Source organism: Kogia breviceps, chromosome 5 (genome assembly GCF_026419965.1).
Source record: "Kogia breviceps isolate mKogBre1 chromosome 5, mKogBre1 haplotype 1, whole genome shotgun sequence".
Lineage (NCBI taxonomy): Eukaryota > Metazoa > Chordata > Mammalia > Artiodactyla > Physeteridae > Kogia > Kogia breviceps.
This window is the reverse complement of record NC_081314.1, coordinates 89,749,359-89,774,436: the sequence shown is the minus strand read 5'-3', so window position 1 is coordinate 89,774,436 and position 25,078 is coordinate 89,749,359. Positions and strand designations below refer to the sequence as shown.

Genomic DNA, 25,078 nt, shown 5'->3' with positions numbered 1-25,078 from the left:
CTTTCCAGCCTCACCATTCTATGAATCTAATGAAATTACCCCAGCATGAGAGTTTTTCTTTACTTCCTTCCTTTCTTAAAATAGACAATCAAATAAGTAAATATATATTAAAAGCACATACACTAATCCTCTATCCCTCTGAATAGGAAGAGAGAACATTTTTTTTTGTTGCCATTATCTATTCCCTAACGTGTATTTAAAAAGAGAGTTCCCATAAAAAAGATATTTATTTTTTCCTGAATCAAAAATAGCATATCATTTCTTTGCCATTTACGTTCTATTAAGAAAGAAAACAGAAAATCATTACAGAAATCATATTAGAAACTTTAAGAAGGAAGAAAAAAGTCACTAAAATTCCATTTAAAATTCTAATGGTTCATTTACATGTTTTCTTTGACAGAAGATATCACTGCCACCTCAAACTCCCTTCACTTTCTTTTCCAGGGGCAATATCCCTAACTGTGCAAACCAGGACCCTCGTCACACACCTTTCCCACCTGTCTTCTGAGGTAACAAAGCTGCGGTATAGATTACAGCCTGAGATACTTGGGATGGGAGTAAAACATTTCATCTGGGAGACAGTACTGTGATACATTTGCCAAATCTAGAAGAAAGTTAAGCCCCATCACTACTCTGGCAAGAAATTTCGGTTCTCATGGCTGAACAATGATCATCATTTTTACACAAGACTTTTAAAAGTGAAAGCACCTGGGGCGCCAGAAAGAAAATAAGTCTGAGAATGCAAGTGTTTCTGTCACTATTTAAACCAGATAAGACACTATCAATGCACCCTTAGCCAAGGGTCTGAAAAGAATTCAGGGCACCTGACACCTTGGTGAATAAGAGAAGCTCAGCTTTATGAAAAGGCCAAAGTCTTTGGGGGCGAAAGCTCCATTGTTCCAAGTGCTGATCCGCCTAAGGCACCAGCAGAGGCAGAATGCTTGGAGGCAATAGGCAAGGCTCCTGTTACAGGCTCCAGCTCTGGTGTATATGCTGATAAGCCTGGGACCCACCAGAGCAACACTCAGGAAACACCAAGGGTGGTTCCCCCTGGGAGCGGAGGGCTCCTCAAACAGAAAGGTGAGAGTCTGAAGTTGCACAGTGTATCAGCACTCCCTACTGGCTGCTGAGGTTGGAGATGAACTGGTGGTTTCTGAGAAAGGGCTGTCCCAGGTTTCTGTGAGGAGGCTGATCGATGTACCTCATTTTCTAGGGGATGAGGGCGTGGCTCTGATTAGGTTTAGATTGCTCCAGATGTCATGCTGAATGAGGAGGAGGTGAGGAAAGGCTATGGATAGGAGGAAATCCAAGAACTGGCAAAAACTGTATAAAACTGGTATATAATTCTCATTAACTCTTCCAGCTACAGTATTCCACCCTTATCTGAGGGTGATAGGTTCCAAGAACCCCAATGGCTGCCTGAAACTACGGATAGTGCCAAACCCCATATACACTATATTTTTTGCTATACATACATACCTATGATAAGCCAGACACAGTAAGAGATTAACAACAATAATAAAATGGAACAAATATAACAATATACTGTAGTAAAAGTTATGTGAATGTGGTCTCCCTGTCTCTGTCTCAAAATATCTTTTTGTACAAATTTAATGACTTTTCCATCTTAACTGAGCACTTATCATGCACGGAGGCCATAGCTATTGCAGTTTGAGGTGCGACCGCAAAACTAGCATGAATTTCTTTTTCCTTCTTCACAATTTCATGGATGGAAGATTCGTTCTTACCAGAGATCTTGGCAACCTCAGCATACGATTTTTTTTGTATGTTGATAACTTTCACCTTTTCAACTAAAGGAAACACTTTATAGCTTCTCTTTGGCATATCCAATTTGCCAGCATCACTGCTCTTGTGCTCTGGGGCCATTATTAAGTAAAATAGGGTGACTTGAACACAAGCACTGCCGACTCAGTGGATCTGATACTTGAGCCTCCTACTAAGTGACTGACTCCTACTAAGTGACTACGCAGTAGGATACACTGGACAAAGGGATGATTTACATCCCAGGTGGAACAGTGTGAGAGTTCATCATGCTACTCAGAACGGTGCACAATTTAAAACGAATGAACTGTTTATTTCTGAAATTTTCCATTTACTATTTTCATATTGCAGTTGACTGTGGGTAACTGAAACCAGGGAAGGTTAAACCGTGAATAAGGGGGGACTTCTGTATTAACGATTTATAAAGTATATACAGACCTGTGTACTCACATGTGTGTGTTTGGGGTGAAGAGGGTGCGGGAGGAAATGAATTTCTATGTGGCTCATTTTATCCCAGCAACAGGAATCCTTGGGACTGTCCAATGTGCTTATACTATTTATGTTTTACCAGAAAAATCCCATCCATAAACTTGATGAAACTGCCTGGTGCGTTCACTATACCGCTGCACCTAAGCCCTAGACAGGTGGTCCCAAGCCTGGGGCAACAATATGCTATGTCTCCAATGCTCTGCTCTGTTTGGGTTCTTCTGTATAATAAGATGAAGGTCAAAATGGCAGCTTGCTAAAAGCAGAAGCATTTCAGTTGCAGGAATAACTTGCTTGTCATCAATTTGTTAATGCAATAGTCAAACATTTCTTTGACATGTACAGTATCAACTAACTTCAACTGATAAAGGGTCTAGAACAGGAAGATGCTGCAGATGCTTTAGCTCGGAGGAAGGCTTAGCAGAGCCAAAACGTCAGCAGGGCCTGTTTGTTCCATACTTTCGACCGGGCTCTGTGAAAGAAATGTTAGATTACTGCAATGACAAGTTTGTGACAAGCAAGTCATTTGTGCAACTGGTGCACTCCTGTTTTTATCTGTTTACCATTCAGACTTGTGAATGCCATTTCAAGCACTTACAGGATTTCTGGCTCCCATTAAGGGGAAATGGTTTCTCCATGTTTAGAATTTTCTGCCTCAAAGAGAATTACTAAGCAATTATTTATCCCTGTGGTCACAGTGTCACACAAAAGCACTCTTGTGTTGTTTAGTCGGACTGAATCATGAAATGGAGTCCTGGGGACTGGATAGCTTGGAGCATCAGAAATTTCTCATCTAGTTTATTGGAATGACTACAAAGTAAGCCTGTAAGAGTCAATAAAATTGTGGCCAGCTTGAAATACCTTGCTCTTTTGCTCTGGGATCATATATCAAGGCCATATGTTTTAAGGCACATAAACTCACTTCTAATGAGTAGATCCTGAGAAGCCAAGGCCTATGTCACAGACACTGATGTGATCTAACATATGATAGTTTTGGTGACAAGGACTGCTTTAACTGTTGAGAAGGGGATATACATGGCCTTCTCCCTGTGTTCTGTGGGTAATCAAAGGCCCATGCAGAAAACTTTTTAAGTGTGTGGTAAAAGGTAATATCACAATCTAAAATTAACACTTGGGATCATCCTTCCTAGGCTGACTTTTGCATAGTAAATGGCAGATTTTGGATCAAGAATTGAAGATTGTCTCATGGGATTCTTCACTTGAGATTGCTGAGTGAATTTTCGTGAGTCATTTTAACCTCCTGGGAGGAGGGTACAAAATAATAATACCTGTTCCTTGTTTACCTGACATGAATGGTCTCAGGGTCAATGTTATAAAACACGAAGAATGCCTTCAGAACTCACGAACAATATTTCCTAAAAGTCATGTATTCTTTTTATGATTTAAAATTTTTGTCCATTGTTGGTACTGGATTTATAAATGATTCTAGGTATACCTCTTAAAGAACATGGAAGCATGAAGTTTTGAAGCAGGGAGACAGATGCTCACAATATCTAGGGAAGCAAGTCAAAGCTGGAACAGAGGTTGGAATGTTAAGAGCCAGCCAGAAAGTGATGATGTAAAATGAGGCAGAGCTTGGTATGGTGACTAGAGAATGTTACAGAAATGTGTATTTGTCCCTGCTGAATAAAAAATTTATCGTTAGTAATCATGTACCAGACGCTACATGCATTGCACAATTTACATGTCTAATACAATCTATAACAGCTCTATGGTGTGCATATTATCAATTTTTTTCACCTGTGGAGACTAAAACTTATAGAAATTTAAATACTTTACCATAAATCTGTAAGCAGCAAAGGTTTGAAACTATTTTCCCTTAATCCAAAGCCCTGATACTCTTAACCACTGAAGAACTGAAGTCACTTCCACTGCCTTCAGAAGACTTTTCTCTCTAGTTTACTGGGAAACATTTTAATCTGAAAATGTAGATATTTGAGAATTTGATACAAAAGGCCTGGTGAAAATATTCTGGCTCTAGCTGTGTTGCCATCCTTCTTAGGCCTCTGGGAAAGCTGAGCTTCATCAAGATGTTGTTCCTTTTGCCTCGGCCTGACCTATTCCGGCTTTAATACACTGGGGAAGAGGTGAAAGGGATTCTAACCTAATCACGTATCTTTGTGCCGTGAATGCAGGGTGTTTGGCTGCCTCTCCCTGTGTCCATGCCGACTCCTTTCTCTCTCTTCATGTGTATAGCCTTTAGTTCACCCTACTCTTTGCTCCTATGTTACCTCCAGGGAGTCTTCTTTTGTCACTTGTCTGCTATTGTTTTTAGATGGGGGAAGGGGCAGACATCTTTCTTACCATGACAAGGATTACTGAAACAGTCTAAACTTCAAACTGCACAGAATGTATCCTTTGTTCAGTCTTCTGCTTTGTTTCTCTTTAATGATAGCTTTGCCACAGGTTCTTCCTATGTAACTCAGAGCTATGCACATCAAACTGGTAAGCAAGACTTTGCAGCTGTTCTATCTTAAAATGATATGTGTCCAAGAGGTGGAGGCCTGAGTGAGGCATGTCTTGTGAATATTACATGTCTAATGGCTGCTTTCCTTGCATGAGTAGCAAAAAATGAGCTCAGTGAGATTCCTGGGTCTCTTTTTAGTGTGTGCTCAGGGTGGATCACAAGGAGTTTTAGCTCACACAAACTTTTTGTTTCATGATATTTCTACTTTTTAAAAAAATAAAAAAATATTTACATCTAGGGGTTTCCCCAAGCACAAGATTCTTACTTAAAAGTTACTCAGAAAGACACCATGGATCATGCAGAATCATAAAATCACAGGGCAGTGTGTAAAGGACCCTCAGACCCTGTGGTCTGAGTCTTGATCTGGTGTCTGAGTTTGCTCACTGCAGTCATTCAGCCTCTGCTGCACACCGCCAGGGGCCTGTTGCTTTCAACCTCGCAGACAACCCAGTCCTGCTCTAGGACACTTCTATTTGTACAGTATGTTCTTCCTTATATTAAACCTTAACACGTCTTTCTAAAATTCCCCATCATGGCTTCTCGTTCTTTTCTACCACACTTCTCAATCCTGAGAGCTTCAGGGAATTAATAGTTTAATGGCTTATTTAGTGACAATTCTCATGCATTTCATATACCAACAAGGGGTTTCGATTGTCTTGCCTTGTTCCTCTTCCCTCACCACACATAAGTTAAATTCCCATTCTACCCCTCTGTCAACCCTGGGAAGAATGAAAGTCAGTCAGTCTACCCAGTTTTTTCATTTCCTTTTGGATGTAGATAACACATGTGACAAAGCATTCTTAATCTCTTCGATTTTCTGTCCAACTCTGTGGAAGTTTTCCTAGACAACCTCAGGCAGACTTGACAGCTATAGCTAGCTATTCGTAGGGTGACCACACAGTTTACTGTCCAAATGGGGACACTTTTTGAGGGTGAAAGGACCCTATAAATAATTATACCAAGACCACAGGCAAAACCTAGAAATGTCCCAGGCAAATCTGTACAATACTTTTCATCTACCTTTACTCCAACACCCATCTCTTCGCACCTTAGTTCTCTGTTTCCAAATCTGCTTCTCCCAGCAGTCTGTGAGCACTCTTTAGTGATGGACACATTTATCTGTGTACCTCTAGTTCCTAGAAGAGTACTTCGCAAGTAGGAAGAGCTTGGTGTACCTATATTTTTAAATGAGGATATACTTTTTCCTACTTGTTTACTGTGGACTTCTCCCCTTATTTTTATAAGCAAATTCTACCAACACTTGTTGGCTTCATATTTTTGGAGATGAAGCAAAAATACTTAGTGTCATAGGAGGGGAATGATTTAAGTTTAATAGAAATGAGTTTGACTTTGAATATTGAGAGCAACAGGCAGAGTGAAATGTGCTAAATTTTCCACTAAGAGTCTACTGTACCTCTTTACAGAACACTGAAAATATGTTCTAATCTCTTTGTTCACAAGTAATTTTTTTCAGCAGCTGTGCCCACAATTCCAAGTTTGTAGTAAATCAATTATTATAGGCAATGATGTGAATATAGTGTGATGGTTACATATATGTGATCATATGGAACAAAGGGTAACATAGTCTGATTCCTGAGAATTCTCCACTAAAACATTGGTGGCACTTCTGTTGCTTTCACCTTGGCCAACCACATTTAGCAATCCTGGTGGTTTTTAGTAGTGTTTGCTTCTCAATAACAGTGGTTTTTAAAAAGACAGAGAAGAAGAAAGTCCTGAAAAATGAGAATTAACTAGAGAAGTCATTGCTTCCCTTCACCCTGACACATTTAAACCATTCCATAAAAATGTGAATCTATACTGTTTAGGTTAAAGAGCTTCAGAGAAGACAAACCCAGAACTTCCCTTTCAGTGTTTAGAAGCCTCACTATCAAGAGCTTACCTCATTATCAAACCTAAAGATTTTCTGTTGCAGTGTAAGCCTATTTCATCACTATGGGGCCTCAGTGAAGAAAAGAAAGTCTCATTTCTTACTTCCCATAACTTGCTTAAAAATTAATCTTAGCTCACTCTCTCAATCTTCTTTTTTTTTTTTTTCTATTAGGATGAAAAAACTCAATGGTTTGACTTTTCCTTAAAGACTTTTTTTCAGAATTTTATTTTATTTTTTAAAATTAATTTTTATTTTAGTATAGTTGATTTATAATGTTTTTGTAACATCTTTATTGAAGTATAATTGCTTTACAATGTTGTGTTAGTTTCTGCTGTACAGCAAAGTGAATCAGTTATACATATACATATACCCACACCTTCTTAGATTCTTTTCCCATATAGGTCATCACAGAGTATTGAGTAGAGTTCCCTGTGCTTGTATACAGTAGGTCCTTATTAATTATCTATTTTATATATAGTAGTGTGTATATGTGAATACAAATCTCCCAATTTATCCCTCCCCCCCGCTTTCCCCCTTGGTAACCATAAGTTTGTTTTCTACATCTGTGACTCTATTTCTGTTCTGTAAATAAGTTCATTTGTACCATTTAAAAAAAATACCACATATAAGCAATATCATATGATATTTGTCTTTCTCTGTCTGACTTCATTCATATGACAATCTCTAGGTCCATCCATGTTGTTGCAAATGGCATTATTTCATTCTTTTTTATGGCAGATAATAGTCCATTGTATATATGTATCACATCGTCTTTATCCATTCATCCGTTGATGGACATTTAGGTTGCTTCCATGTCTTTGAATTTAAATTTTACTGGGGCGGGGTTTAATAACTCTTTCTCTCCAAAATGTTCATATCCAATTTCAGCTGAATATCAAACAAGCATGATTAAGTATTTGATCCATGCTCAGAGGAAATAGTAGAGATATCTATATTCCTCATGCTTCTTATACAGTCCACTATTGCAGCTATGTTTAAATTTCAGTTTTACGTTTCACCCTCCTGATTTACTTTCTATGCTCTACTTCTAGATGCTATTTTGCCCACAAAGCTAGCCATTCTTTATTTCAGTCCATCAGTGACATTTACCAAACCATCACGGATAATGGAAAATATAAGACTTGCAAGAAGATTCAAAGAAACAAAGTTATAAGCCTTCCCTTACATATGGCAAACTTATACAGAAAGAAGACAACCTCATAGAAAAGAAGCAACGGGGATATGCATATTCAGGTACGTGGTGTTAGTTTAACACCTATTAAGACGTGCAAGCTAACATGGCTATATGAACTCAGATATAAATGATGAGAGAGTAGTGAGACAAGTTGCCACTTGTGAGGTTTATTTTCCTTCCTGAGAATATTAACATTAACTTTTATTTAACAACATTATGTTGATTTTCTGTTTTAGTGAGTATCATTTTAAATCTGTCCTTTTTCTGAAGTGGTTGGTTATACCTATGTCTCAAATTGCTGCTATTTGGACACTGTGCATAAAAGCACTGTACTTTGAAAGCATGCATTCCCTGTCCTCAATATCTAAAACAGTGATTTACAACAAACTGTTTAGAATCTCTGGTGCCCTGTTCACGTGATTTGCATCACTCTTCCTTGACTACTCCTTCTTAAGATATAATTTTATATTAAAATGCATTTTGTTTTGAGATTTTTGAAATGCTGCCATCAATAATGTAGAATACAATGGGTTTGTTAATATTGGAAAACATGTGTCTAGTTAATCAAGGTAATCGAAAACCAGAATCCAGAATGGCATACCATTTCTCCACTTTTCCATATTGACTCCTGAGAATTCTGAAGTGCTTGGCACCAAATAAACAGGTTAGAAATTGTTTTTGTTTGCTTATTTGTTTTTTTGTCATTTGAGACAAAATCAAAAGCTCTGCTATTTACGTGGAGTTAGATCATAACTCTAGCTTTGCCTTACTTCACCAGAGCTCTCACTGGACCAAGAAAGAAGACAAGGTATTATACAGCATGGCATTGTGCTGGTTAATACCTAGAGTCCTGGTATTGTCAAAGGATTGCCAAATAAGTTTTACGAGGGCTTTCCTGGGATATTTTATTTCACATAGGTTAGATTTCCATGATTATAACTTGCAGATAGCAGTATTAAAATGGTTGTAAATGGTGCAGTTTCCCAAATAGTGAGTTTCATTTTGGCAGAGAAGAGACAGTGAAGGTAAATATAAAAGTATCATCACCCGCAAACCAGAAAGGTGAGCTAGAGCAAAACTGTACCTTTCTTGGGTGATCAGCTACAGAGCACCATTTTTAAAAATTGAAATATAGTTGATTTACAATGTTGTGTTAGTTCTGGTATACAGCAGAGTGATTCAGTTATGTGTATATATATATATATATATATATATACATATATATATTCTTTTTCATATTCTTTTCCATGGTGGTTTATTACAGGATATTGAATATAGTTTCCCTGTGCTATACAGTAGGACCTTGTTGTTTATCTGTTTTATATATAGAAATTTGTATCTGCTAATCTCAAATTCCTAATTTATCCCTCCCCTACCCCCTTTCCCCTTTGGTAACCATAAGTTTGTTTTCTATGTCAGAGAGCACCATTTATATAAAAATTTGAATTTCTATACTGACCTTATTTTCAAATTGCATTGAATATAAATATAATAATGCTGTTAATGAGCAGTTCATTTACTAAATTTATAGAGAAACTTTCTCCAAAATAGATTACTTAGTCCAATCTATTACTTTGTCTAATCTATTCTCTATTTTGCCCCATATATTGTTTTACAGAATTTTATTCTATAAAAATCTATCATACATTTTCTAAACAGCATAATCTATTCTTTGCTTTTTAAAATAAATTTATTTATTTTATTTATTTATTTTTGGCTGCGTTGCTTCTTCCTTGCTGCACACGGGCTTTATCTAGTTGTGGTGAGCGGCGCCTACTCTTCGCTGCGGTGCACAGGCTTCTCATTGCGGTGGAGTCCAGTGCGGACTCCAGAGACGGGCATGAGACGCGAAGGCTGCTGCTGCCGCCATCAAGAAGCCTGTGTGCGAGCACAGGTCACCACACTGCCCCTCCCAGGAGCCTGTGCAGCCCGCCACTGCCAGGGTCCCGTGATCCAGGGAAAACTTCCCCGGGTGAACGCATGGTGCACCTCAGGCTGGTGCAACATTACACCGGCCTCTGCCGCCGAAGGCTCGCCCTGCATCCGTACCCCTCCCTCCCCCCGGCCTGAGTGAGCCAGAGCCCCCTAATCAGCTGCTCTTTTAACCCCATCCTGTCTGAGCAAAGAACAGACGCCCTCAGGTGATCTACATGCAGAGGCAGGTCCAAATCCAAAGCTGAACCCCGGGAGCTGTGCGAACAAAGAAAAGAAAGGGAAATTTCTCCCAGCAGCCTCAGGAGCAGCGGATTAAATCTCCACAATCAACCTGATGTACCCTGCATCTGTGGAATACCTGAATAGACAACGAATCATCCCAAATTGAGGAGATGGGCTTTGGGAGCAAAGATATGTATATTTTTCCCTTTTTCTCTTTTTGTGAGTGAGTACGTGTATGCTTCTGTGTGTGATTTTGTCTGTATAGCTTTGCTTTTACCATTTGTCCTAGGGTTCTCTCTGTCCGTTTATTTATTTTTTACTTAAAAATTTTTTTTCTTAATAATCATATTTTATTTTAATAAATTTATTTTATTTTATTTTACTTTATTTTATCTTCTTTCTTTCTTTCTATTTTTTCTCCTTTTTATTCTGAGCCACATGGATGAAAGGCTTTTGGTGATCCAGCCAGGCGTAAGGTCTGTGCTTTTGAGGTGGGAGAGCCAACTTCAGGACACTGATCCACAAGAGACCTCCCGGCTCCACGTAATACCAAATGGTGAAAATCTCCCAGAGATCTCCATTGAACACCAAGACCCAGCTCCACTCAACGACCAGCAAGTGCTGGACACCCTATGCCAAACAACTAGCAAGAAAGGAACAAAACCCCATCCATTAGCAGAGAGGCTGCCTAAAATCATAATAAGGCCACAGACACCCCAAAACACACCACCAGACATGGACCTGCCCACCAGAAAGACAAGATCCAGCCTCATCCACCAGAACATAGGCATTAGTCCCCTCCACCAGGAAGCCTATACAACCCACTGAACCAACCTTAGCCACTTGGGACAGACACCAAAAACAATGGGAACTACGAACCTGCAGCCTGTGAAAAGGAGACCCCAAACACAGTAAGTTAAGTAAAATGAGAAGACAGAAAAAAAACACAGCAGATGAAAGAGCAAGGTAAAAACCCACCAGAACCAACAAATAAAGAGGAAATAGGCAGTCTACCTGAAAAAGAATTCAGAATAATGATAGTAAAGATGATTCAAAATATTGGAAATAGAATAGAGAAAATACAAGAAACGTTTAACAAGGACCTAGAAGAACTAAAGAACAAACAAACAATGATGAACAACACAATAAATGAAATTAAAAATTCTCTAGAAGGGATCAATAGCAGAATAACTGAGTCAGAAGAACAGATAAGTGACCTGGCAGATAAAATAGTGGAAATAACTACTGCAGAGCAGAATAAAGAAAAAAGAATGAAAAGAACTGAGGACAGTCTCAGAGACCTCTGGGACAAGATTAAACTCACCAACATTCGAATTATAGGGGTCCCAGAAGAAGAAGAGAAAAAGAGAGGGACTGAGAAAATATTTGAAGAGATTATAGTTGAAAACTTCCCTAATATGGGAAAGGAAATAGTTAATCAAGTCCAGGAAGCACAGAGAGTCCCATACAGGATAAATGCAAGGAGAAACATGCCAAGACACATATTAAACTATCAAAAATTAAATACAAAGAAAACATATTAAAAGCAGCAAGGGAAAAACAACAAATAACATACAAGGGAATCCCCATAAGGTTAACAGCTAATGCTTCAGCAGAAATGCTGCAAGCTAGAAGGAAGCGGCAGGACATATTTAAAGTGATGAAGGAGAAAATCCTACAACGAAGATTACTCTACCCAGCAAGGATCTCATTCAGATTTGATGGAAAAATTAATACCTTTACAGACAAGCAAAAGCTAAGAGAATTCAGCACCACCAAAGCAGCTTTACAACAAATGCTAAAGGAACTTCTCTAGGCAGGAAACACAAAAGAAGGAAAAGACCTACAATAACAACCCCAAAACAATTAAGAAAATGGTAATAGGAACATACATATCGATAACTACTTTAAATGTAAATGGATTAAATGCTCCAACCAAAAGACATAGACTGGCTGAATGGATACAAAAACAAGACCCATATATATGCTGTCTATAAGAGACCTACTTCAGACCTAGGGACACATACAGACTGAAAATGAGGGGATGGAAAAAGATATTCCATGCAAATAGAAATCAAAAGAAAGCTGGAGTAGCAATACTCGTATCAGACAAAATAGACTTTAAAATAAAGACTATTACAAGAGACAAAAAAGGACACTACATATTGATCAAGGCATCAATCCAAGTAGAAGATATAACAATTGTAAATATTTATGCACCCAACATAAGAGCACTTCATTACATAAGGCAAATGCTAACAGCCATAAAAGGGGAAATTGACAGTAACAATCATAGTAGGGGACTTTAACACCCAACATTCACCAGTGGACAGATCATCCAAAATGAAAATAAATAAGGAAACACAAGCTTTAAATGATACATTAAACAAGATGGACTTAATTGATATTTATAGGACATTCCATCCAAAAACAACAGAATACACATTCTTTTCAAGTGCTCATGGAACATTCTCCAGGATAGATCATATCTTGGGTCACAAAACAAGGCTTAGTAAATTTAAGGAAATTGAAATCGTATCAAGTATCTTTTCCGACCACAATGCTATGAGACAAGATATCAATTACAGAAAAAATCTGTAAAAAATACAAGTACATGGAGGCTAAACAATACACTACTTAATAGCCAAGAGATCACTGAAGAAATCAAAAGGGAAATAAAAAAATACCTAGAAACAAATGACAATGAAAACACAACAACCCAAAACCAATAGGATGCAGCAAAAGCAGTTCTAAGAGGGAAGTTTATAGCAATACAATCCTACCTTAAGAAACAAGAAACAACTCAAATAAACAACCTAACCTTACACCTAAAGCAATTAGAGAAAGAAGAACAAAAAAACCCCAAAGTTATCAGAAGGAAAGAAATCATAAAGATCAGATCAGAAATAAATGAAAAAGAAATGAAGGAAACAATAGCAAAGATCAATAAAACTAAAAGCTGGTTCTTTGAGAGATGAACAAAATTGATAAACCATTAGCCAGACTCATCATGAAAAAAAGGGAGAAGACTCAAATCAATAGAATTAGAAATGAAAAAGGAGAAGTAACAACAGACACTACATAAATACAAACGATCGTGAGAGATTACTACAAGCAACCCTATGCCAATAAAATGGACAACCTAGAAGAAATGGACAAATTCTTAGAAATGCACAACCTTCTGAGACTGAAGCAGGAAGAAATAGAAACTATGAACAGACCAATCACAAGCACTGAAATTGAAATTGTGAATAAAAATCTTCCAACAGACAAAAGCCCAGGACCAAATGGTTTCCTAGGCGAATTCTATCAAACATTTAGGGAAGAGCTAACACCTATCCTTCTCAAACTCTTCTAAAATATAGCAGAGGGAGGAACACTCCCAAACTCATTCTACAAGGCCACCATCAACCTGATACCAAAACCAGACAAAGATGTCACAAAGAAAGAAAACTACAGGCCAATATCACTGATGAACATAGATACAAAAATCCTCAACAAAATATTAGCAAACAGAATCCAACAGCACATTAAAAGGATAATACAGCATGACCAAGTGGGGTTTATCCCAGGAATGCAAGGATTCTTCAATAGACGCAAATCAATCAATGTGATATACCATATTAAAAAATTGAAGGAGAAAAACCATATGATCATTTCAAAAGATGCAGAAATAGCTTTTGACAAAATTCAACACCCATTTATGATAAAAACCCTGCAGAAAGTAGGCATAGAGGGAACTTTCCTCAACATAACAATGGCCATGTATGATAAACCCACAGCCAACATCATCCTCAATGGTGAAAAACTGAAACCATTTCCTCTAAGATCAGGAACCAGACAAGGTTGCCCACTCTCACCACTATTATTCAACATAGTTTTGGAAGTTTTAACCACAGCAATCAGAGAAGAAAAAGAAATAAAAGGAATCCAAATCGGAAGAGAAGAAGTAAAGCTGTCACTGTTTGCAGATGACATGATACTATACATAGAGAATCGTAAAGATGCTACCAGAAAACTACTAGAGATAATCAAGGAATTTGGTAAAGTAGCAGGATACAAAATTAATGCACAGAAATCTCTTGCATTCCCATACACTAATGATGAAAAATCTGAAAGTGAAATTAAGAAAACACTCCCATTTACCACTGCAACAAAAAGAATAAAATATCTAGGAATAAACCTACCTAAGGAGACAAAAGACCTGTATGCAGAAAATTATAAGACACTGATGAAAGAAATTAAAGATGATACAAATAGATGGAGAGATATACCATGTTCTTGGATAGGAAGAATCAATATTGTGAAAATGACTATACTGCCCAAAGCAATCTACAGATTCAATGCAATCCCCATCAAACTACCATTGGCATTTTTCACAGAAATAGAATAAAAATTTTCACATTTTGTATGGAAACACAAAAGACCCTGAATAGCCAAAGCAAGCCTGAGAAAGAAAAACGGAGCTGGAGGAATCAGGCTCCCTGACTTCAGACTATACTACAAAGGTACAGTAATGAAGACACTATGGTACTGGCACAAAAACAGAAATATAGATCAATGGAACAGGATAGAAAGTCCAGAGATAAGTCCACGCACATATGGTCACCTTATCTTTGATAAAGGAGGCAAGAATATACAGTGGAGGAAAGACAGCCTCTTCAATAAGTGGTGCTGGGAAAACTGGACAGCTACATGTAAAAGAATGAAATTAGAACACTCCCTAACACCATACATAAAAATAAACTCAAAATGGATTAAAGACATAAATGGAAGGCCAGACACTATCAAACTCTTAGAGGAAAACAGGCAGAAAACTCTATGACATAAATCACAGCAAGATCCTTTTTGACCCACCTCCTAGAGAAATGGAAATAGAAACAAAAATAAACAAAGGGGACCTAGGAAACTTAAAAACTTTTGCAAAGCAAAGGAAACCATAAACAAGACCAAAAGACAGCCCTTAGAATGGGAGAAAATATTTGCAAATGAAGCAACTGACAAAGGATTAATCTCCAAAATTTACAAGGAGCTCATGCAGCTCAATATCAAAAAAAACAAACAACCCAATCCAAAAATGGGCAGAAGACCTAAATAGACATTTCTCCAAAGAAGATATAGTTTGCCAACAAACACATGAAAGAATGCTCAACATCATTAATCATTAGAGAAATGCAAATCAAAACTACAATGAGATATCATCTCCCACCAGTCAGAATGGCCATCATCAAAAAATCTACAAACAATAAATGCTGGAAAGGGTGTGGAGAAAAGGGAGCCCTCTTGCACTGTTGGTGGGAATGTAAACTGATACAACCACTATGGAGAACAGTATGGAGGTTCCTTAAAAAACTAAAAATAGAACTACCCTACAACCCAGCAATCCCACTACTGGGCATATACCCTGAGAAAACCATAATTCAAAAAGTCATGTACCAAAATGTTCATTGCAGCTCTATTTACGATAGCCAGGGCATGGAAGCAACCTAAGTGCCCATCAATAGATGGATAAAGAAGATGTGGCACATATATACAATGGAATATTACTCAGCCATAAAAAGAAAGGAAATTGAGTTATTTGTTGTGAGATGGATGGACCTAGAGTGTGTCATACAGAGTGAAGTAAGTCAGAAAGAGAAAAACAAATACCGTATGCTAACACATATATATGGAATCTAAGAAAAAAAAAAGGTCATGAAGAATCTAGGGGCAAGACGGGAAGAAAGACACAGACCTACTAGAGAATGGACTTGAGGATATGGGGAGGGGGAAGGGTAAGCTGTGACAAAGTGAGAGGGTGGCATGGACATACATACACTACCAAACATAAAATAGATAGCTAGTGGGAAGCAGCCGCATAGCACAGGGAGATCAGCTCGGTGTTTGTGACCACCTAGAGGGGTGGGATAGGGAGGGTGGGAGGGAGAGATTCCGAAGAGGGAAGAGATATGGGAACATATGTATATGCATAACTGATTCACTTTGTTATAAAGCAGAAACTTAACACACCTTTGTAAAGCAATTATACTCCAATAAAGATTTTTTTAAAAAACGAAAAGAAAAAAGCAATGGTCCCCATTCTGGTGTATGTACATCAGAAATTTGGTATCATTTCCCTCCCCCTACCCTTTTTCAAAGTATCTCTCAAGACAAGTACTAAAAAGTACTCCTTTGGTAGTAGTAACACCTCTTGTTTAGGGTACTTTTGAGTTAAAAGTTGGCAAATGGTCTTTTTAGGAAGGTAGAAGTAGTAATCATTATAAAATCATTCAATCATTCATAAACTAAAAATAAAATGGTAATTTATTGGCCCAAAATAGAGGAGGACAGAGGTCTGAATAAAGGTACCCTTGTGACTGGGATATAACATAGAACTGGAACTAGATAGGTCATTCACCTCTGGTGCCTTTGGGTTGGAGGTTGTGGGTCTCTATTGAGTGGTGTCTAGTGCTAAGTGTCACAGAGGCATCGACAAAGCTCGTCTCCATAACAACAGTAGATTTTACTCTATGTTAAGATAGTCCTGTTAAATTTTTGAAAAAATGTTTTATATTTTATTTTTTGATTCTTAGGTTGATATTGTGATTTGATTTTATTAAAAAATTTTTATTGGGGTACAGTTGATTTACAATGCTGTGTTAGTTTCAGGTGTACAGCAAAGTAAATGTCCATCAGTAAAGGAATGGATAAAGAAGATGTGGTACATATATACAATGGAATATAACTCAGCTCTAAAAAAAATAAAATAATGCCATTTGCAGCAACATGGATGGACCTAGAGATTGTCATACTGAGTGAAGTAAGTCAGACACAGAAAGACAAATATCACATGGTATTGCTTATATGTGGAATCTAAAAGAAAGCCTACCAATGAATTTATCTACAAAACAGAAATAGAGTTACAGATGAAGAAAATAAACTTATGGTTACCAGGGGGTAAGGGAAGGGCGATAAATTGCAAGATTGGGATTGACACATACACACTATATAATATAGATAACTAATAAGGAACTACTGTATAGTACAGGGGACTATACTCAATACTCTGTAATGGACTATATGGGAAAAGAAGCTAAAAAAGAATGGATATATGTATATGTATAAAAGATAGACCTTTTAAACAACCCGAACAAGTGTTCTGTTGATTATCAGCCATACAGTCAGGCAGCTATTTCTTTTTTGTCAGGGGTAGCCAAGGCAGAGGAGTCAATATATGTGCCTTCCCTGCTGAGGTGGGATCAGACATGCTCCCTCAGCACTTTTGTCTGTTCTTATTTCTCTCATTTCACTCTGTGATCAGTAAACAAAATACATACCAGGGAAGAAAGAGTTGAAGAAGTTGCTAGGATTTCTAAGGAAGAAGAATCCAAATCTTTCCTGCTTTTAGGCAAGAGAATGTTTTAGTATTAATGAAAAGAGATGGTTAAATTACAGCCCATCAAATTTCAAATACAGTTCCAAAGTGTGTCTAAAATGATCCAAAGAAAACAAAATTCCTCCTGTCCTTATCTATAAATTCTGCAGGCTGATCCTATGTTCTCATCTCATTACTGTTTCTTGTTCTGCCCCAGAAAGGATTAGGGTCTAACATTAAACAAATAGTATACAATGAAGAACAGATATAATGTATACTCATGAAATTCTGAGTTCAGAGCAAGAGGAAGGTAAGTTGTTAGCCCAGCAGATGAGTCTTACTGACAGGAAGAGAGACCTTTTCTAATTCATCCATAGAAGGTGCTGAAAATGTCCTCTAATATATTTTGAGATGAGGTTTTGGTGGTATAAAAATCTTGTGGTTAATACGGCATATTGTTGTTGCTAATTTTCCTCCTTTCTAGGACCACAAAAGCAGAGCTAAGTATAGACATATTTATTTCTTCATTAGAAGCTTTACATGTTATTATATTCTATTGTAAATGAACGACAAAGAAAAATACCAAATCCCTTGATGCAGGCCATGTTACAGATCCATGTATACCTATGCTTTCCTTTTTCCTATTCTCTCAATCCTTGCGCCCATTTTTTCTTTTTTGCATTTGAGGCTTGCCCTTACATTGCCAGATTATTTCTGGTGGTGGGAGCCCTTGTGACATTACTTTGTCCATCCACGCTGTCTAGTTTGATACAAACTCCCAAGGGGCCTTTCTCCTACCAATGATGGTGACTGATTGAATTAAAAATGATGACTTTTGTATTATGACATAAAATCTGGAGTCAAAATGAACTTTTAGCTTTATAAATAACTCATAATTATGAGGCAAATAAATATATGTATTTCCCTTTCTGAAGTATAACTAAAGGCTCTAGAGGTCCTAAGTTTGTCTTCAATTGTTGTATTGAAACTGCATAAATGCAGTTCATTAGGCATTTCTTTTCTCAGTTCCAACAAAAACCACCCTAAAATCTTCTATGGTGTATAGCAGATCCTGGCATCCCACATGAAAGCAACTGCTCACATGTTAGGGACTTAAATTGAAAATCCAGACTGGGAAATGTCTGTGAGTGACATGAAACTTGGGTGAATTCATTCAACTTAGGAGTTACTGCTGGTCCAATGGATCCAAGGTAAAGGTCATTACTGACCCACTCAAGGGTCATCAAGAGTTCCAGGGTAGTCTCTTGGATATCTGGAAACCTGGATTATTTGACCTGAGTATGACCTAAAGCTTGGCAAATTCTTCCATACTTATTCTAGGTTGGATGCAGATCTCCAAGTCACTCTCATCTTCCTTCTTCCTTTTGTTAAAGTTCAGATTCTTGGTATATTTTCATTACACGATATGGACAAGGTTACACATGGGTTGAGAGCACACTGTAGTGCAGTAACTAAAGTGTTGTCTTAATATTGGTCTCTCTTACAAACCATGAAAGGCCAATATGCTGTTATCTGGGGCAGTTCATGGGAAAGTTGACATAATAATGCTTTCATGATTCAATTTATAAATGGGCCATTTCACTGGCATAGTAGGGAGGACACTAAGAAACATTTGAAAATGTAAATAGTTTTTGTTTCAGAGAACAACTTTATCTTGCCAACTCATTAATATTTCTTCAATATGTAGCTAAATCTCTATCACACTAAGTTCATACATAATCTAGGAAGACTGACTTAGAAAGTCCCAACATACAGTCTGTTTTCCATATCCATGGATGCCATTTTATACATGAGACTTGAACATCTGTGAAGTTTGGTATTTGTGGGAGTCCTGGAACCAATCTCCCATGGAAACTAAGGGACAACTATATATATATTTCTACTATAAAATGGCAACAACAATTCTGGTTCAAATATCAGAACCTAAGCAAAAAGAAACACCTAAAATATAATAAAAATGTATTACCTATGTATATAGCTATATACAGACCTTCCTTGACTTATGACGGGGTTACATTCTGATAAACCCATCATAAGTTGGAAATATCTTAAGTAAAGAATGCATTTAATACACCTAACCTACTGAACATCACAGCTTAGCCTAATGTACCTTAAACGTGCTCAAACACATTAGCCTACTGTTAGGCAAAACCATCTAATGCAAAGCCTATTTTATAATAAAGTGTTGAATATCTCATATAATTTATTGACTACTGTATTGAAAGTGAAAACCAGAATGGCTGGGTGGGTACAGATGGTTGTAAGTGTATGGGTTGTTCACCCTCGTGACTGCATGGGTGACTGGGAGCTGCAGCTTGCTGCCACTACCCACCATCAGGGGAGCGTGTGGCATTGCATAACTTTAGACCAGGAAAAGATCAAAATTCAAAATTCGAAGTAAGATTTCTACTGCATACATATCACTTTCGCACCATCATAAAGTCAAAAAATTGTTAAGTGGAACCACTGTAAGTCGGGGACTGTCTGTCTATCAAACCCACCAAATCAAGATTGTGCAATGATGCTGTTTACTTCAGTTTCATTATAGTATTTTTTGGAGATTCCTATTTTTGTACATAGAAGGGAATGACATCATATAAATGAAGCAGACAAACAGAAAAGTGCAGAGGGTGAATGCAAGATGCCCATATACTGTCTACCAAGAATTGCCAGTTGTGAAAGGATCTGACATGCTAATATCCACTCATTTGGACTCGTTACTGAGACACTAAGAGCTTGATGGCTGGCAGGCACTACATTAAGTGCGGTTACTGAGGCCCCCCAATATTGACAGAGTGCCAGATTCTAGGAAACTATTGATGTACACAGCTGGCCACAGTTCCAGACACCTCTCAGACAGAGTCTTTAAATGTCACAGATAAATGAATTTTCATGAAACTGTAAGAGAGAAAGGAAGAGAAAGAAGAGAGAAAATACAGAATGGGAAGCAGGGTAAGAAAAAAAAAAGAAGAAGAAAATCACTTTTATACCACTGACATGAAAGCATGTGGCATCCCATCTCTAAGAGCCTTACAAAGGATGTGAGATCAAGCCTTCTGAATGCATTCTGTTACCAAACACTAAATCACGTTTAATAATTTCACTGTGTATTTAAAAAGTTAAGGGAGATACATGTTAAAGAATAGTGTCAATGAACTATTTCTGAACAAAATTTGGTTCAAATATAAATATTATAAAACTCAATCTTAAAAAATTCAGAATAAAATGAAGTAAGGGAATCACAGGTACAAATAAACATGAGAAAGACTCCTAAGCAGTTTTCTCTGTATATTAGAGGTTAAAAGTCAAGGTGCCATGAAATCCGCTTTTTGCCAAGGCACAGATGTGTCCTCTGACAGTTTCCTTTCCAGAGTCCCACTGAAAGCAGTGACACCTAGTGGGTTTATAACAAGATATTGAGGAATATCTCTCTCTCCCTGCCTTTCCACAGAAAACACCTACCAGGGAAATATATGAGATAAGTCAGTTACTTGACACACGATAACGGAAATGAGCCATGGTTATAACTAGAACAACCAAGTGTTCCTTAGAAATCATATGTAACTCAATACACTAAATGTAAATGAAGCTTTTTCACTTTGAAAGTCTTCCATCTGCTGAGGGCACCTTCCCTTGACCTTGATGCACTGTGTCATTAAAAGCAACCACATTTTTCAAGGTTAGAATAGTTAGAATATGGCTTGCTTGTGCATTTACTTTTCCGTATTAGAGTTGTGCGATCTCCACATTTTACATAGAGCAATCATGCCAATGCCCACAAACAAAATTCTTCCTCCTATTCAAAAGCACATGGGTAATTTTTTTAACCTGTAGCAATATGGTTTTGAAATCCCCACTTGCCTTATTACTAGCATCACAGTAAGTCTTGATATAAATTACTTTTCCATATCTGGTTCTCTCTGTCTTAGGTACCTGGGACATTAGCAGGTACTTGGAGAATAAAGTTCCATAGCTCAAATATTCAAAAGGGGTTTTGTTTCTGCATCAACTTTTCAGTGATTTCTTAGTGCTTTTCTTTCTTACGTTAGGACATAAAATGAAAGAATTTAGAGTTCCTGCCATGGGAAAAATAATTATTTTCTCTGTTTTTGAAGGCTTTTATTTTGCAGACAAAATCAGTTTTAACTCAAATGGATGCAGTAAAATCTCAGATACTGTAATCAGTGACTGCGTTAAAACTCTCAAGAAGTATGCCAACTTCCATTTGAGGCCACAATTCAGCCAGAATCACAAAGAGACATTATCCACCTTACCTCTGGCCATTCTAATATTTTACACTGTAAAATTATAGATCAAGACAATCATCTCTAACATGTTCACACATACATAGATACACACACATACAGTCATTTTTTTCTCCTGTGTCTGTATAATAAGCAGAGGTTTTGGTTTACTCTAGGCTGAGGTCTAGCAAATACATAAAAATGGGTATTAAATTTTTCTGATTATAAAAGTAATAGTGTTCACCAAATATTCAGCAACTGATTAGACACCTGTGGTATACCCCTACAAGGAGTACTGTGAAGTTGTTAAAGAGAATAAAGTAGGGCTTCCCTGGTGGCGCAGTGGTTGAGAATCCGCCTGCCGATGCAGGGGACACGGGTTCGTGCCCCGGTCCGGGAGGATCCCACATGCCGCCGAGCGGCTGGGTCCGTGAGCCATGGCCGCTGAGCCTGCGCGTCCGGAGCCTGTGCTCCGCAACGGGAGAGGCCACAACAGTGAGAGGCCCAAGTATCAAAAAAAAAAAAAAAAAGAGAATAAAGTAGATTTATATGCTATATGACAAGATCTAAGACATATATGATATGGTCCCTCTTATATGAATAAAATGAGGACACATATAGATATATACTGGCATATACATAAACACATTTTTTTGTGGGTGAGGAAGTACAAGACACTTTTGGTTGAAGGGATGAGGAGAATTTTACTTCTAATTAAATATTTTTCAATTATATGTTTAAAAATTAATGCCAAGGTGCTGGGAAAACTGGACAACCTCATGTAAAAGAATGAAATTAGAACATTCTCTAACACCATATACAAAAATAAACTCAAAATGGATTTAAGACCTAAATGTAAGACCAGATACTATAAAACTCTTAGAGGAAAACATAGGCAGAACACTCTTTGACATAAATTGTAGCAGCATTTTTTGGGGGATCTGTCTCCTAAAGTAAAGAAACTAAAAGCAACAATAAACAAATGGGACCTAATGAAACTTAAAAGCTTTTGCACAGCAAAGAAAACCATTGACAAAACGAAAAGACAACCTACCGAATGGGAGAAAATATTTGCAAATGATATGACTGATAAGGGGTTAATATCCAACATATATAAACAGCTCATACAACTCAATATAAAAAAAAAGTCCAATTAAAAAATGGGCAGAAAAACTGAATAGACATTTTTCCACAGAGGACCTGCAGATGGCCAATAGGCACATGAAAAGCAGCTCAACATCACTAATCATCAGGGAAATGCAAATCAAAACCATAATGACATATCACCTCACACCGGTCAGAATGGCTATCATCAAAAAGAACAGAAATAACAAAGGCTGGCAAGGATGTGGAGAAAAGAGAACCCTTGTACATTGTTGATGGGAATGTAAATTGGTGCAGCCGCTGTGGGAAACAGTACGGAAGTTTCTCAAAAAACTAAAAATAGAACTACCATATGACCCAGCAATTCAACTCATGGGTATATATCTGACAAAAACAAAAACACTAATTTGAAAAAATAAATGCACTTCAATGTTCATAGCAGCATTATTTACAATTGCCAAGATATGGAAGCAACCTAAGTGTCTATCAACATATTAATGGATAAAGAAGATGTAGCATACATATATATATATATATATATATACATATATATATATATATATATATATATATACGTATGGAATACTACTCAGCAATAAAAAGAAGGAAATTTTGCCATTTCCAGCAACATGGATGGATTTGGAGGGTATTATGCTAAGTGAAATAAGACAGACAGAGAAAAACAAATACTGTATGATATCACATATGTGGAATCTAAAAAATGCAACTAGTGAATAAAACAAAAAAGAAGCAGAATCAGATACAGAGAACAAACTAGTGGTTACCAATGGGGAGAAGGAAGGGGGGGAGGGGGCAATATAGGGGTAGGGAATTAAGAGATACAAATTATTAGGTATATAATACAAATTATTAGGTATATAATAAACTACAAGGATATATTGTACACAGGAAATATAGCCAATATTTTATAGCTGTAGGTGGAGTATAACCTTTAAAAATTGTGAATCACTATATTGTACACCTACAACTTATATAATATTGTACATCAATTATACTTCAATTAAAAAATTAATGCCAATAAGGCTATCTAAGTGGCAAAGTTATGAGGAATTTTTTCCTTGTTTTTCTCTTGTTTACAATATATGATATTTTAACAGAAAAAAATCTCCCAAATAAATTTTGTAAAAGTAGTTCATGTTAGTTATAAGAAATTTGAGAGCGCTAAAAAAGCATAAATAAAGCAAAGGAAAAAAAAAAAAAGAAAACCCATAATTCTCTGACCCAACAATAACCACTGTTGAATTTTTGGTGGGTTGTGTCCAGCTTGCAGTCTCTTCTCTGCTCTACTTTAGGAGTAAGAAGGATCCTTTTCGTTCTTTTATGCAGAGGGACCCAAAACAGCTCTACAGCTGTTTTGTTATATAGCTTCCTGAACACCCTCCAACACCACAGTGTTTTATTTCTAGGACATTCTCGGAGCAGCATGAGCTATATGTGACACTTCTCATATTTCATAGGTCTTCCTTCATCTGGAATTGCTCCCTGAAAAGCATGATTCCTGTGCCACCTCATGATCTCCGTGGAGTTGGAGCAGGGGGGACCTCATGACACCACACAATTATTTGCACTGAAATCATTTAGAGAGGACTCAGAAATGCTCTGTTCTTCTGAAAATACAGAGATGCTTCTCTGCAAGTTACCCAGCCTTAGAACATCTTCAAAAGTGAAGGATGAACACAGAGAGGTGATATTCTTGGTGTTATTTTTTAGGCTATGGACCTAATGATTTCAACACCTTCAAATACTTTATTTGGTCAGGATCATTTTCTGAAGAAGGGTATTAACCCTCTCTTCCACGCAGATACCTGAGTGTTACTGTTACTGTACATCCTTTAAGTACCTTATCCTCCTTTCAACAAATTTACGCATCTTCCACCTTTGTTGCTGCTGTTATTGAAAATAAGATGATAATGATAATCCTTATTTTTATTATGGCTAACTTCCATTGATTGATTTCTATGGGTTGGGCAGTTTACTTACACTATTTTCATTCAATTCTCAAAATACTTCTGTCGTTGTTGTTATTATTATTATTCCTATTTTATAGATGAAAAAACTCAGACTCAGGAATGTTGGAAAACTGCCTAGTGTCACCGATCTAGTAAGCAGATGAAGACTCAAATCTACATCAGATTGATTTCAAACCTTCCTTAAGATCATTTTCCAGATTAGATTTATGTGACTCCTTACTCTGTATGCCCAGAGCTTTCTTATCTCTCTAGTATCTTTCTAATGCTCGTGTGTGTGTGTGTGTGTGTGTGTGTGTGTGTGTGTGAGTGTTTGAGAGAGACAGAGACAGAGAGAGAACTTCAAATAAAATGTTATAAAATTTTTC

At 37.2% G+C, this 25,078-nt stretch overlaps 1 protein-coding gene across 45 annotated transcripts in view; it reads right to left on the bottom strand.

The window, feature by feature from the left end:
* ZBTB20 (zinc finger and BTB domain containing 20) overlaps positions 1–25,078 on the bottom strand; it is an 802,591-nt gene that overhangs the window by 240,416 nt on the left and 537,097 nt on the right. The window lies entirely within an intron of this gene.